The sequence below is a fragment of the Ambystoma mexicanum genome, chromosome 6q, assembly GCF_040938575.1.
Source record: "Ambystoma mexicanum isolate Mex_15411 chromosome 6q, UKY_AmexF1_1, whole genome shotgun sequence".
NCBI lineage: Eukaryota > Metazoa > Chordata > Amphibia > Caudata > Ambystomatidae > Ambystoma > Ambystoma mexicanum.
In genome coordinates this window covers 395,958,403-395,970,911 of record NC_090937.1, presented here as the reverse complement: position 1 = coordinate 395,970,911, position 12,509 = coordinate 395,958,403, and the positions used below count along the sequence as shown (strand labels likewise).

Below are 12,509 nucleotides of genomic sequence, written 5' to 3'. Positions count from 1 at the left end.
GGGCATACCCAATACCATGGGGTAGTGGGCTGACTTAATGATGTCGAACCTAATCAGCTCTTGATGGTGATTTATTGAGAGCTGGATCTCCTTGGTCTGCAGGCTTATGGGCCCTGAATTGAGGGGTCTCCCATCGATGGCTTCCACAGGCTGCAAGGTACTTCGTGTCTCGTACGGAATCTGGTGACTAGCAACCCAATCATGATCAATGAAGATCCCCACAGCTCTGCAGTCTACCAAGGCCAAAATGGGATAGGTCTTGCTCTTGGAGGGTGATAGAAATGCCTGTAGTATGACCAATTTGTTTTGTCCAGGAGAGTTCAAGGATGGAATTGATGTGGAGCGAACATCTCTCTCCCGAAGCTCTGCTCCATCTAGGATCAGGAGCTGGCGTTTCCCGAACGCCGAGGGGGGGCTAGAGGACATTCCCTAACCAAATGTTTGTCCGAAGCACAATACATACACAACCCCGTATGAATCCTTCTCATCCTTTCTTGCGGGGATATGGGTCCACGGAAGGCTCCTATCTGCATGGGTTCTGGTTCTGTGACTGAGCCTGGGTTTGTGTCTGTTCTGACGGTGCTCTCAAAGGACACCTTGGAAGGATTTCCCCTGGATTTCTTCTTTTCAGCCTTTCTTTCCTGGATACGGAAGTCTATTTGCATGGGAAGATCCATTAGTGCCTGGAATGAGTTTGGTCGAGCCACTCTGGCCAACTAATCCTTAATCTCATCATTCAGTCCTCTCCTGAATAGGGTGAAACTTGCCTCAGAGAACCAATCAGCTTCCTTGGCCAATTGTTTGAATTGGGTCACATAAGTGAGCATATCCTGGGAACCCTGCTGAAAGTCTAACAGACGTTCCTGGGCACTAAAGACCTGCTCAGGGCGATCAAACATGTTTTTAAGGGCCTGTATGAACCCATCATAGTCATCTAGGAGGGCATCGCCGGAGTTAACAAGGGGTGTAGCCCAGGTTAAGGCATTCCTGGAAAGGTGGGAAATTATGAACCCCACCTTAGCCCTGGGATCCGAAAAGTAATAAGGCTTAAATGAAAAGTGGACCTAACATGAATTCAGGAATCCACAAAGGGTTTTTGCCGACCCATCGTATTTGTCAACAATGCCGCCCAACAAGACGCTTTCTTTTGTGGCCGAATCCCGGGATAGGACCAATTGTTTGAGTGCAGCGTTTTCCGCCTTTAGATTTTGGACCTCGGTTGATAGTTCTTGCATGCCACGCATCAGGTCCTGAACAGCGGCTTCCATGTCGCTATCGAGTTCGGTCAGGTGGCGTCTCACACTGTCAAGGAGTTCCCCCCTTCTCACCTGGGTCCGTTCTTTGCTGGAGTCCTTGGTCGCTGCCTTCTTGAGGACGGACCTGGTTTTGAACAAGGTTGCCCGAGTCTCTTCCAACTCCAGAGTACGTTCAGTTTCCGGGACGCAGGTCCAAGAATCCGGGGAACTAGGAAAGGTGCAACTAGCACACGAGTCCAGGAAATAGGAGGAAAGGAAGGGGCAAGGAACGGGTAGATAGACAGGTACAAGGAAACAATACCGCGAGCTACGGGACACATGTCGGATCGCTACTTTTCAATAGCATTGAGAAGCGCAGAGCTGCGGAAGGCATGGTCTATTAATAGAATATGTTACGTCCAGCACGTGGAGCGAGAAAGGGGTTTCACGCTGGACGACCATGTTGGGAGTATTATGGAGTGCAAGCCCCGTTGTGACAAGGACCAGGAAGTCCAAAAGGGACATGTTCTGTAGTTCATGACAGTCTGTAGTGTAAAGACAACATCCAAATGAAGCACATTACCTCATCAAATGTGTGCCTTCTGGGCTTCTTTTGGAAACGAATTGTAGATGTACCCAACAAAGCCGTCTTCCTGTGGAAGAACAAATATATGTGTTAAAACCCCCTTTTTGTGTGATATGTGGGAAAGAGAGAAGTTTCACAATTTGTTGACACTAACCTTTGAAATATGGTTCTCAATAACGTTTGTTCGAATACGAAAATGTCTCAAATAGCGCCATCCCGCTTAATATAAATTCCATTTATTAAAGGAGACGCAGCACATTTGCCCCAGTTAACATTCATCTGAAAACAAAATAGGAAAACGTCACTAAACCAAACTGCTGACAAATGACCCAAATATCTAAAGGTCAGCAGCAAAGGACCATTCCTGTCCTCTGCCTCCTCATCATGTGTTCACTTGGAACTGTTACGTCGTAGACGGATGAACTGGCTATACGGGAGGTTTTCCTGAAGTGATTTAGGAGGAAACTCTAAGTATTCAAAACAGCATTCGAATCAGGTGGCTTTCTGAAAGATTTGACTTTCAAAATGTTTTCCTCACAAAAAAATTGAAATATCCAAAAATGCAATTTCCAGGGCACTTGTAGTATGGTTGAAGTGTTATTTGGGATACAAATGAGTGGCTCATTGTTAGGATCAAAGCTTAGTCCCTCAATCATAGAAATGGCCTGGGCTGTGTCTTTTATATACAAACGTGTTGGAATAACATATCAACAAAGTGGGCTTTGTCTTGCTGGTACCTGTCGGCATAGTATATAGTATACAAATATAACATATATTGAACCACACCCTGGCCTTTTCTTTTTGTCTTCCCTCTCTCCTGTCCATATCTGTCTCCTCTTGATCCCCTGTGGCACTGTAAAGCATTTCAAAGGATTTATAGTAATTCCATCGACATCCAAAGCATCTAATGCCATACCATCTAAAAGAAAAGCATTTAAAAAAGCATCTAATGCATTTTTTTCAATTTTTTCTTAATGGGGAGGTTCCCCCAAGCCCCCTTTTTTAACCTTTTAACCCCATTTTTATTAAACTAATACCTTTACCATCTAAAAAAAAATGCATTCAATGCTTATTTTTTTAAGATGCTTTTTTAGATGGTTTGGCTGTCGATGCTTTGGTTGTCGATGCAATGAGCGGATACCTTTCAAAAGTAGCATAATGGCTATATGCACAACGTAAAAATGTGTTCAGTGCTATCTTAATCGCTTTTGGGGCCCTGGGCACGTACATCTTTGGGGCCCCCGCCACCAAACCAAAGGAATTAAGTGATCAAGAATATCTCGTCGCAACCCCCACCCCCTCGTCCTGATCACAACATATAGGCTGATATGCTGACTTGCAGCATTCAAAATAAGCATGTTTACTCCCTTAAATTCACTTTACCATCTGCATTCTTGCTCTAATCAGAAAAAGAAACAAGTAGCATTTGAAGGCCAACATTAACAGTCTACAAAGAGGTTACTTATGTTCTAGTCTAGATACAGGATCCTTTTTATCAATAGAATCCAGGAAGGTATGCACCCTATAGATGAATGCAGAACTGTTTGTAAAAGGTACATGCAACCCAGAATAGATTGAGAACTCACATTAGCTGCCTCACAGAATGCAAAAGTGCTCAAACATGGAAAGAGGAGACCAATTGGAAGGAAGGAGAAATCTTCTCATACCATACCATGGCATGGATAGTAGATGCAGATCAGAAGCTACCAAGAAGGTGTCTGTATCCAGACACACTGAGATAAGAAGTGGGATATGGTTTTCAAATAGTGTTGCCATTAGAGATCAAAGGAACAAGTGCTGTGGGGTGCAATATATCAATGCTCACTATTATAGTGGAAGCAACACTACAGCCAGTGAAACCATGAGTGAGGCTTTTATAATGATCATACCCAGCGAAGGAAATCACTCTGAAGGGATGACTATTTTGAAAGGTTTAGGGACTGGCAATTTTGAGATGTTAGGCAATACAAGATTAAATGAGAGGCCCAGGATCCCACATTGGTTAAGGAGAGGATTTGTGTCAACCCTGAAATTTCTGCATTTGAACACTTTCTTTCCAGTTCTTATCATGAAGTAAAGCAATCTAATTTCATAAAACTGACTTGGAAAGTACACAAATCACATTACCAAACATGACCATTTATAAAAACAAAATATTATAGAAGGGTGTTACGCAAAATGGGAATGATTCTAGCTTCATTCTCTCCATCATCAAGGGAAGTATATAAGTACAAGCAAACCAATCAATGTGATTTAACACTTTTAATCTGAGTTTTTCTTTTGTATTTTAAAGCTTTAAATATTTCCAAAACAGTGGCCTGTGACATTGTCATTCATAAACATCCATAAAAACCTTTGACTTTTACAAAAAAGCAAATCGTTTTTTGTGTCAAATGAGCAAACCTTAAAATATGCTTGCCCGAGGCCTGCAACATCTGGTCTGCTCTCTTCTGTCTACCAACCCTTCCAGTCAAATGGCCTACATGAGAACAAAGATCAAGTAATGGGCTAAACAATGCCACTGCATGCAAGAAGGCCATCCACACATAAGACAGCACACTAATGTAAAAGATATTAGATGATTTGACCAGGATAAATGTATTGTCTGCTGATAAAATGGGGATACAAGCATGAATACTTTGTTCCATAGTGCTGAATTAGGATACTTATTCAACTCTTGAACTAACAGTTTATGCTCCTTGTTGGAGGTGCTTGCCTAGGTTTTACAACACGCCATCTGAACAAACCAATTTCTAGACCTTCGCCATACAGATGATATGTTCGTTTTTATAGCAACCCCTATTGGTTTTATAGCACACCAGGTGCTATTATCAGCAAGTACATATGCAGGTAGGTTTATAAACTTCAAACATAGGAAAGGCTCTGACAGCTTTGCCGGAATGTGCTATTCTAATCTTGCTATTCTAATCTTGCATATGAACACATATCTCTGCAATGAGTGCTTGACACACTGAGCTAACTTCTAAACGATTGCGACATTCAATTTATCAATAAGCATTACAACTTTAGTTATTTCCCATGATAAACATAATTCCCACAGGAAGGAAAGAATGCCACAGAGTTGTGCTGTTAGGAACACACACACTATGTATACCACACTGAACACAGAAGGCATTACGTGATGAATTGATCAGGGCAGAATGTCCTTGTCAAAACTGAAAGGCAATGGGCTTAGAACCTCAGCAGCATGCCATAAAATATCCTGACATGTGCTATTTAAATCTGTTGAACAATGGAATCTTACTTCTTTAGATCAGGCAGCCCTGTGGGGCCCCCCTCCAAGGTGGGGGCCCTGGGCAAGTGCCACTTTTGCCTTCCCATAAAAACGTCTCTGAACGTGTTTGCCTCCTTCCTTAATTTCTCATCCCCTTTCTTCTGCCCGGTTGCCATTGATCCATGCCTTCCTCTTAAATCACCAACCTCATTACTTTGCCTCGACCTCAAGTTGGTTTAAATACTATACAAGCAACTTAACAAAACACTTCCTCGAAAAGGTTCTCATTCCATCCTGTGGGGACATACTTACAATGTGCCTAGTTGGTCCAGATCAGCTCGCACGTTGTTTCCCCCTCGCCCCCAACACTCTCAATACCCGTCCAATGATAACCTTTTTCCGAATCTTGAATGCAATGTAAGCAATACCTGTGGAAAGGGTGCCCGTTTACTCTAAAGAGGCCAGCTAAAAAAGCAAGTCCCACTCAAACCAAAGGCAACTTTAGGGAAGTAATGCTAAATGTGCAGTGCCATCGTGTCACCTTGGGGGATGCTTATAAAATAGTCACACGTAGACACCACATAGACGGAATGCAATCCGAACATAGTCAGTGGTTGAAATGTGTACATACTCTCTTAGACTCTAAAGGAGGTCTACAATTTGCTAACTCTCTTGTGCAAACCACAAGCTGCTTTTCCCCCCAAACGCGTTTCATCTTTTCGCTACATGGTCAAGAAGTTCAGGGATCAATGGTAACGGATATCTGTTCTTAATCGTAATCTGGTTCAGGGCACGGTAATCTATGCATGTTCTTAGGTCTCCCTCTTTTTTTGGCACGAAGAACAAAGCTGAAGAGGCTGGGGACTTCGAGGGACGGATAAATCCATTAGTCAGGTACTGGTCCAAATACTGCCTTAGGTGAAGATTTTCGGGTTCTGTGAGGGCATAAGAGAGTGTAGGAGATACACATGATCCTTGGGGTACGCCGCATGAAATAGGTGCAGGCTCTGCAGCTGCTAGAGGAGAGAAAACTCGCATTGTCCTGTTATTTAGGAAGGACTGGATCCATGCGACTGCTTCATGGGAGAAGCAGGCTGCCGTGACCAGATGTTTGCAGAGTATTGCATGGTCTACCAGATCGAATGCGGCAGAGAGGTCAAGGAGTAGTAGGAGTGAAGTCGTACCTTTGTCTCTTAGTGTGTCTATTTGTGCCTTAAGGTCTAGGAGTGCAGTCTCAGTACCATGCTGTGGTCTGAAGCTACTTTATCTAAGATTTTCAGTAGGAACGGCACAGTGGTTATGGGGCGTTAATTGGTTGGGGTGGAGGGGTCCAAAGTTTGCTTTTTGAGGGGGGGGGGGACCCAGGACTGTTTCAGGTTGCTAGGTATGGTACCTGATGTGAAAGAGGCGTTTATGAGTTTAGTAATGAAGGGTGAGAGTTCGCGGGCGGCATCTTTTATGATTTGGGCTGGACATGGGTCGCCCTGGCAGTTATAGGGTTTGAGAGTGAGGATGACTTTCTCGACTTCTTTGGTGGAGACTTTGCGAAAGTAGAAGGGAGGGATGTCCAGTGTGGGTGGTGAAGGAGTGGATTTCAGAGTTGGTAATGAGTTAGTAGTCGCCTTGGATGGGGTGCCTATGTTGACAATATTTGGGACAGTTATGGAAGCTTTTTTGTTATTAATCTTCGTCTGAAGCATTGTTATCTTGTTGGCAAGGGCATTGTGTATGCCTGTGCACCAGTTCTTATCCTTGAGGCAGGAATCAGGGGCTTGGCGGGGTTTGCTCTTCCTAATTTTCAGTGGTGCGATAGCGTCCAGAGAGGCAAGCATCACTTCATTGTACTTTTCTACCATGAAGGCAGGGTCGGACTGTTCTGAGATGGAGTTTAGAGTGGGGAGACGGAGGGCGATGAGATTTTCATGGGTAATATTTTTCTTGTTTCTGGTAGGTGCGGTGGGAGCTAGGATACTGTTGTTCATGGGTGTGGTGGCTTCTAGGGTGAAGGATATCATGTGGTGGTCAGACCATAACCGAGGCATTATGGAAGTGATAGTAGTTGGGCAATTATGTTCGGCAATCCAATCAAGGGTCCTTCCTTTGATATGTGTGGGATCTGTAATCTTTTGAGTAAATCCTAGTTCCTCAAGGGTGCTGTTAATTTGTAGGGCCTTGGGGTCACGTGAGTCATTGAATCCGAGGTTCAAGTCGCCTAGGATGAGACATTGAGTAGAGTTTTTTAAGTTGTCAGATAATAGGTTCATGAGGTCTTCCTCAAAGGAGCCTAGGGGGCCTGGCGGTCGGTATATAAGGTGGATGGTGATGGTTTGATTGTTGGCAATGGAAAGTTCAGCTGTGAGGGATTCACAGGAGTTGGTATTATGAGGTGAGGAGAGTCTTAAGGCTAGATTATTTTTGACAATTATAGCAAGGCCACCGCCTCTAGACGTGGTGCGATCCATGCGTATAAGAGTGTAATTGTCTGGAATAGGTAGCATGATGGCTGGTCCTGCTGCGGGATGAAGCCAGGATTCCGTGATGGCCAGGAGGTCTAAGTTCTCGTTTTGGATTATGTCCGCTATTTCGGATTGTTCGGGGTGCACCCCAAACAATATGAGTTGAGCAAGCGAGTGAGGCTAAAAAGACCTCACTTACCCAAATGAATCAGAGTCCAAATCCATAACAGACTTCTTGATGAGGTAATTGAAGTCAATGGAAACAGTTGGAAATATTTCCTAACACGAGCCCATTTGACTGGCCTTTCAACTTTTAGACACTGGGAAGAGCAGGAGAGAAAACTCGACATCTGTCTTTTGAAGTTGAGAGCAATCCAGCCTGGTCTGGCAGCTTTCCTTTCAGACATCACTTCTGCACATTGTCATACAGAAAAACGTACATATCTGCACACCTGTACAGGTGCTCACTTGCACATGTTCACTCACTGATGGATGCACTCAAACATTTGCGCACTCACACATTTTGCGCACTCAAACATTTGCGCATTCACATATATGCAATCTCGCATAAGCACACTCGCATATTTGCATAAAAGCACTATGCATTTACCCTAACTTGTGACTGACCTGTATCTGTATGCCTACTGTAGCTCCCGTACCATGAGGCGCGGCTGTGCTGGACTATGCATTTACCCTAACTTGTGACTCACCTGTATATGTATGCCTACTGTAGCCCCCGTACCATGAGGCGCGGCTGTGCTGGACTATGCATTTACCCTAACTTGTGACTCACCTGTATCTGTATGCCTACTGTAGCCCCTGTACCATGAGGCGCGGCTGTGCTGGACTATGCATTTACCATAACTTGTGACTCACCTGTATCTGTATGCCTACTGTAGCCCCTGTACCATGAGGCGCGGCTGTGCTGGACTATGCATTTACCCTAACTTGTGACTCACCTGTATCTGTATGCCTACTGTAGCCCCTGTACCATGAGGCGCGGCTGTGCTGGACTATGCATTTACCCTAACTTGTGACTCACCTGTATCTGTATGCCTACTGTTCGGACCAGGAGGATCCAGAGCCCGAACCCCTGCTCAGACAACAGGTAAGCATGCACCTGCATGTGTTTACTCCCTCTGTGTCCCCACAGGCCATCCCCTCCCCTCTGGTTCCCCCGTGATGTTTCCTTGTGCCCCCCTTCTCACACACAGGTGTTGCTTGTTTTGCTTGATTCTTCTACCCTGCTCCCCGTGCCCCCTCCAGCCTACTTCTGTAGGAGTCTGTCCTGATACATTCTGGTTTCAACATCACCGTCTTGTGGCCAATGCTGGATTTGACTTTTATGGACTTCATTGATTCACTGTGCTTCACCCTTTCTCGTGGTGGCCCTGAATCATGCTGTTCCCATCTTGTATCCTGGGTTGCAACATTATGTGTTACTACTGACATCTGCAACTGTATTAGCTCTCTCCTCTTGCTTCTCCTCTCTTTTTGACTGCTTACTCTCTTGTTCTCTGCTCCTCTCCCTTTCTCCCTTTTCGTATATCCTCCCCTTACTTTCTTCTATGCACTTACTCTATCAGAATTGTCCCTAGACCTAGTATGAAAGCAACCTCTTCTGTCTCCTCCCCCCTCCCCTTACTTGTTTTTTTCCTCACCCGGCCCCTCCAGCACTATCTGAAATGTAGTCAGACCTAGTACGATAGTCGCTTGCTTTGTTCCTCCCCTCCCTTTCTGCACCCCTCTCCCTCACCTTTTGTTTTTCTCCGGCTCTACCAGAAATGTCGTCAGGCCTAGTACGGTAGTCGCCTGTCTGTTTCCATTTCCTTCCCACTCTCCCCCCTCCCTTCCTTATCTATGTCTTAGCTCTTGCACTATCTGAAATGTCGTCAGGCTGAGTACGATAGTTAATTTCACACCCTTACTGTTCACAGCCTGTAAGAATGTCATTGTATTTTCCCTTGTTCCCTCCCTTGCTTTGAAGCGCTTTGAAACACATTGTGTATAGGCGCTATATAAATAAACTATCATATCATGAACTATCATATACGTGCCCACAGAGCCGGGGAACTTCTGAACTGCACGAATCATCAACACAGCAGCTAAGCTATCCTGCATGTTCCCCATCTTCCCCCTAACCTAGCCCACTCCCCTCCCCTCTTCCATTTGGCAGGGGTGCTAGTATAAATCCCAGTAGCATATCAGAACATGTCAAGTGATACATTGACCTGGAGCATATACACTCAGAATATATAGTGCCTTATTAAAGGTATGGTGGGAACAGAAAAATCAGCATTTTAAGCACCAGTTTTTAAAATGCCACCAAATTACTGGTTGGGGTTGCATGGATTGTTTATGGCCTGGGCACAGAGGCAGTGTGGCATGGGTTAAATATGCAGAACTCTACATGTGCATTATGCTATGAATGTTCCATTCGATCACAGCCTCTGATTATGTGGTATTCTAAAAACAGGTGCTATTTTAAATCGTTTACCGTTACCAGCATCCCAAGTGTCCCTGGTTCCTGCCTCCCTCGACAGAAGTCACGGGTCGGGCGAGGCGGCTAGTCTCTGTCACACCACACCCCGCAGCTTTATTGCCGGGCATCCCCGCCTGGCACTGTATGCCCCCTCACCCTCCCCGCACTACGCCCACCACCCACGCCGGTCCGCAGCTTTCGCGAAACTGCACGGGACCCTCACCTGCCGCTGTCCCCCCACAGTGCTGCGAGCGCGGCGGGGCTCCAGTGCCGCCGGTGCTGCTGCCGCTGCTGCTCCAGCCTCAGGGCACGATCCCTTACCAGCCCGCTCAGCCTCACCTACATCAGCGGCAGCAGCTGCGCATGCGCCAACCACACCCGCCCTCTACCCGCCATCAAAGCAGACGCACAGGTACCCGAGGAAGGGGCGCTGCGTGTGCAATGCTACGAAAGTTCCTAACGAGTGCCGCTCGGCGCACTGCCCATGCCTCGCCCTGCCCTTCCATGGTACGCGCGTTCTGTCAGTGTGCTTTAAGTGACAATGCTCTGGGCACACTTGTTGCAGCGGGAAAGGGTCGTTTTATTTGCCACTCGATTTCCACTGGAACAGGGGATATTTAAGTAGTGGCAAGGTTTAACAAGTTAAGTGACATTCATATTGTAGGCAAGAAATACGAAAGCCCCCCTCGTGAACACGGAGAAATGCAATGTTTGGTTACCATGGCCACTTGGTCCATGCCAACCTTTCCTTGCCCGGGGGATTCTGCCGCACCATGCTCATGAGACTGTGAAACCCCGCACCGTTAATGACACAAACTGCCCATGTAGATATGGTAAACCACACTGTACATCAAACGATCAGTGTCACGCATTGTCCACTTCACACACTTCCCATGTCAGCAGCGTCCTCGACGCACAATATCCATGTCACCGCTATTAGCTATATCACATTTTCTTTCCATGCACAAATACTCTGTATGCCACAAACTGTGCATGCACAGCATGTCCACGATACGCCTTGCCGCACACTATGGCACACGATAATCATACGATCAATTTCCCGTGTCACATTCTATCCATGCCACCTTCTGGCCATGCTGCATATTGCCCGTACCACATTCGGACCACGCCACATCATGTCTATTAAATCTTATTTGAAAAGCAAAGACACACATTAAAACACGTAGAAAACCCACCTACACATATTACAACTATGGCCCTTTCAGTGGCTTTTACAGGGCATGCTTAACTACAGGATACAACTTTCCACAAAATGCAATAGACCCACAATCAGAAACTACCTGTTATGTATAAAGCTGTGTAAACCATTCTTTTTAGTTTTAAAAGATTTTATTATGTGAGATCATCATACAAGATATTCAATAACTATTAATAATGGGGTTGGACAGTTGGTTTGCCACCTACAATGTCTCTTGTTACTTTGTGGCTAGACTAGACATTGCCTGGAATAATAAACAAGCACTGTCCAGTTCCGAAGTTGCCCAAGGCTCCTCCTGAGTTCTTGTTACCCCTGGGCCTTCGTTCCTGGGCACATGCCGCCACACCTGAGCGGGTGTTCCTTACGCCCGCTCAGGTCCCCCCCAAAAGCACCCTACCTACAACCCCTTCTTGGAGTGCCCTAAAAATGTTGTCGGAAAAAACCCCCACCCCTTTCCTTGATAGGTGCACCCCATCCTGGTGAAACATGTCCGGATTGTTCCGGTGTAAGCCATGTCTTATGAAATGCAGCCCTGTGCTCTTGCAGTACTTTTCTACTTATTTATTTAGTTTCTTTCTGGCTATTTCGATTGTGTGCCTCTTCTGTGCCCCATACCAGACCCTTCTTGGTATTATTTCTGACATAAAGATCTCGGTTTTCCACCAGCTGTGGGCTATGCTATGCAGCGACTCGCAAATGTCCCTTTGTAATTTACCCCTATTTGTGCTCACCAGGTCGTTCCCTCCGAGATGTATAACTAGGTACTCAGGGGGTTCCTGAAACCTATCAGGTCCGACAGCCTGTCGTGAATGTCCTCCCAGTGCATCCCCGGGAGGCCCCACCAGGATGTAATTGTGTTTCTGAAATGTAGTCCTTGCTTCTCTTCTTTCAACCACCTGCCTGCCCGGGTCACGAAAGAGTGCCCCACTATCCATGCCGATTTGTAGGGTCCGGCCTCTATGGAAACGGGGAAGATAAGTGTTATATCAGTTCCTCCCTTATGTATTTTTTAAAACATTGCGACTTCCATCCCCCAATTCTTCTCACACCCTTCGCTCCCAGGCCCCCCGCCCATGCAGAGGTCGCTGCTCCTATCCTGAAAGAGTGTGTCCCAAATTTGGCTGGATCCCATCCTGCTTTTGTCACCGCCTGTTTCAATACTGCCTAAAACTGGTGCCTCCAACGGGACCCATGCCTTCCGCGGCGTGGGCGTTTTTTCCTTGTCGGCGTCCGGTCTCAGCTCCCTGAATTTTTCCCACTGAAAGCGAGAGATTGCATCAGCCACCACATTTGTTT

The 12,509-nt window shown here is 46.0% G+C and overlaps 1 protein-coding gene across 2 annotated transcripts in view; it reads right to left on the bottom strand.

Annotated features, from left to right (window-relative positions):
- The window catches only part of CLGN (calmegin), a 510,795-nt gene extending 500,463 nt beyond the window's left edge, over positions 1-10,332 (bottom strand). Inside the window, exons 1-2 of one of the 2 annotated variants that reach the window (XM_069630884.1) lie at positions 10,218-10,332; positions 1,819-1,888 (exon numbers count right to left, since the gene is read on the bottom strand). The gene's annotated coding sequence lies outside the window, so the exon portion shown is untranslated. The remainder of the gene's footprint in view (positions 1-1,818; positions 1,889-10,217) is intronic. The other variant, XM_069630885.1, reaches the window with a different exon arrangement.
- Positions 10,333-12,509: the final 2,177 nt, after the last annotated feature.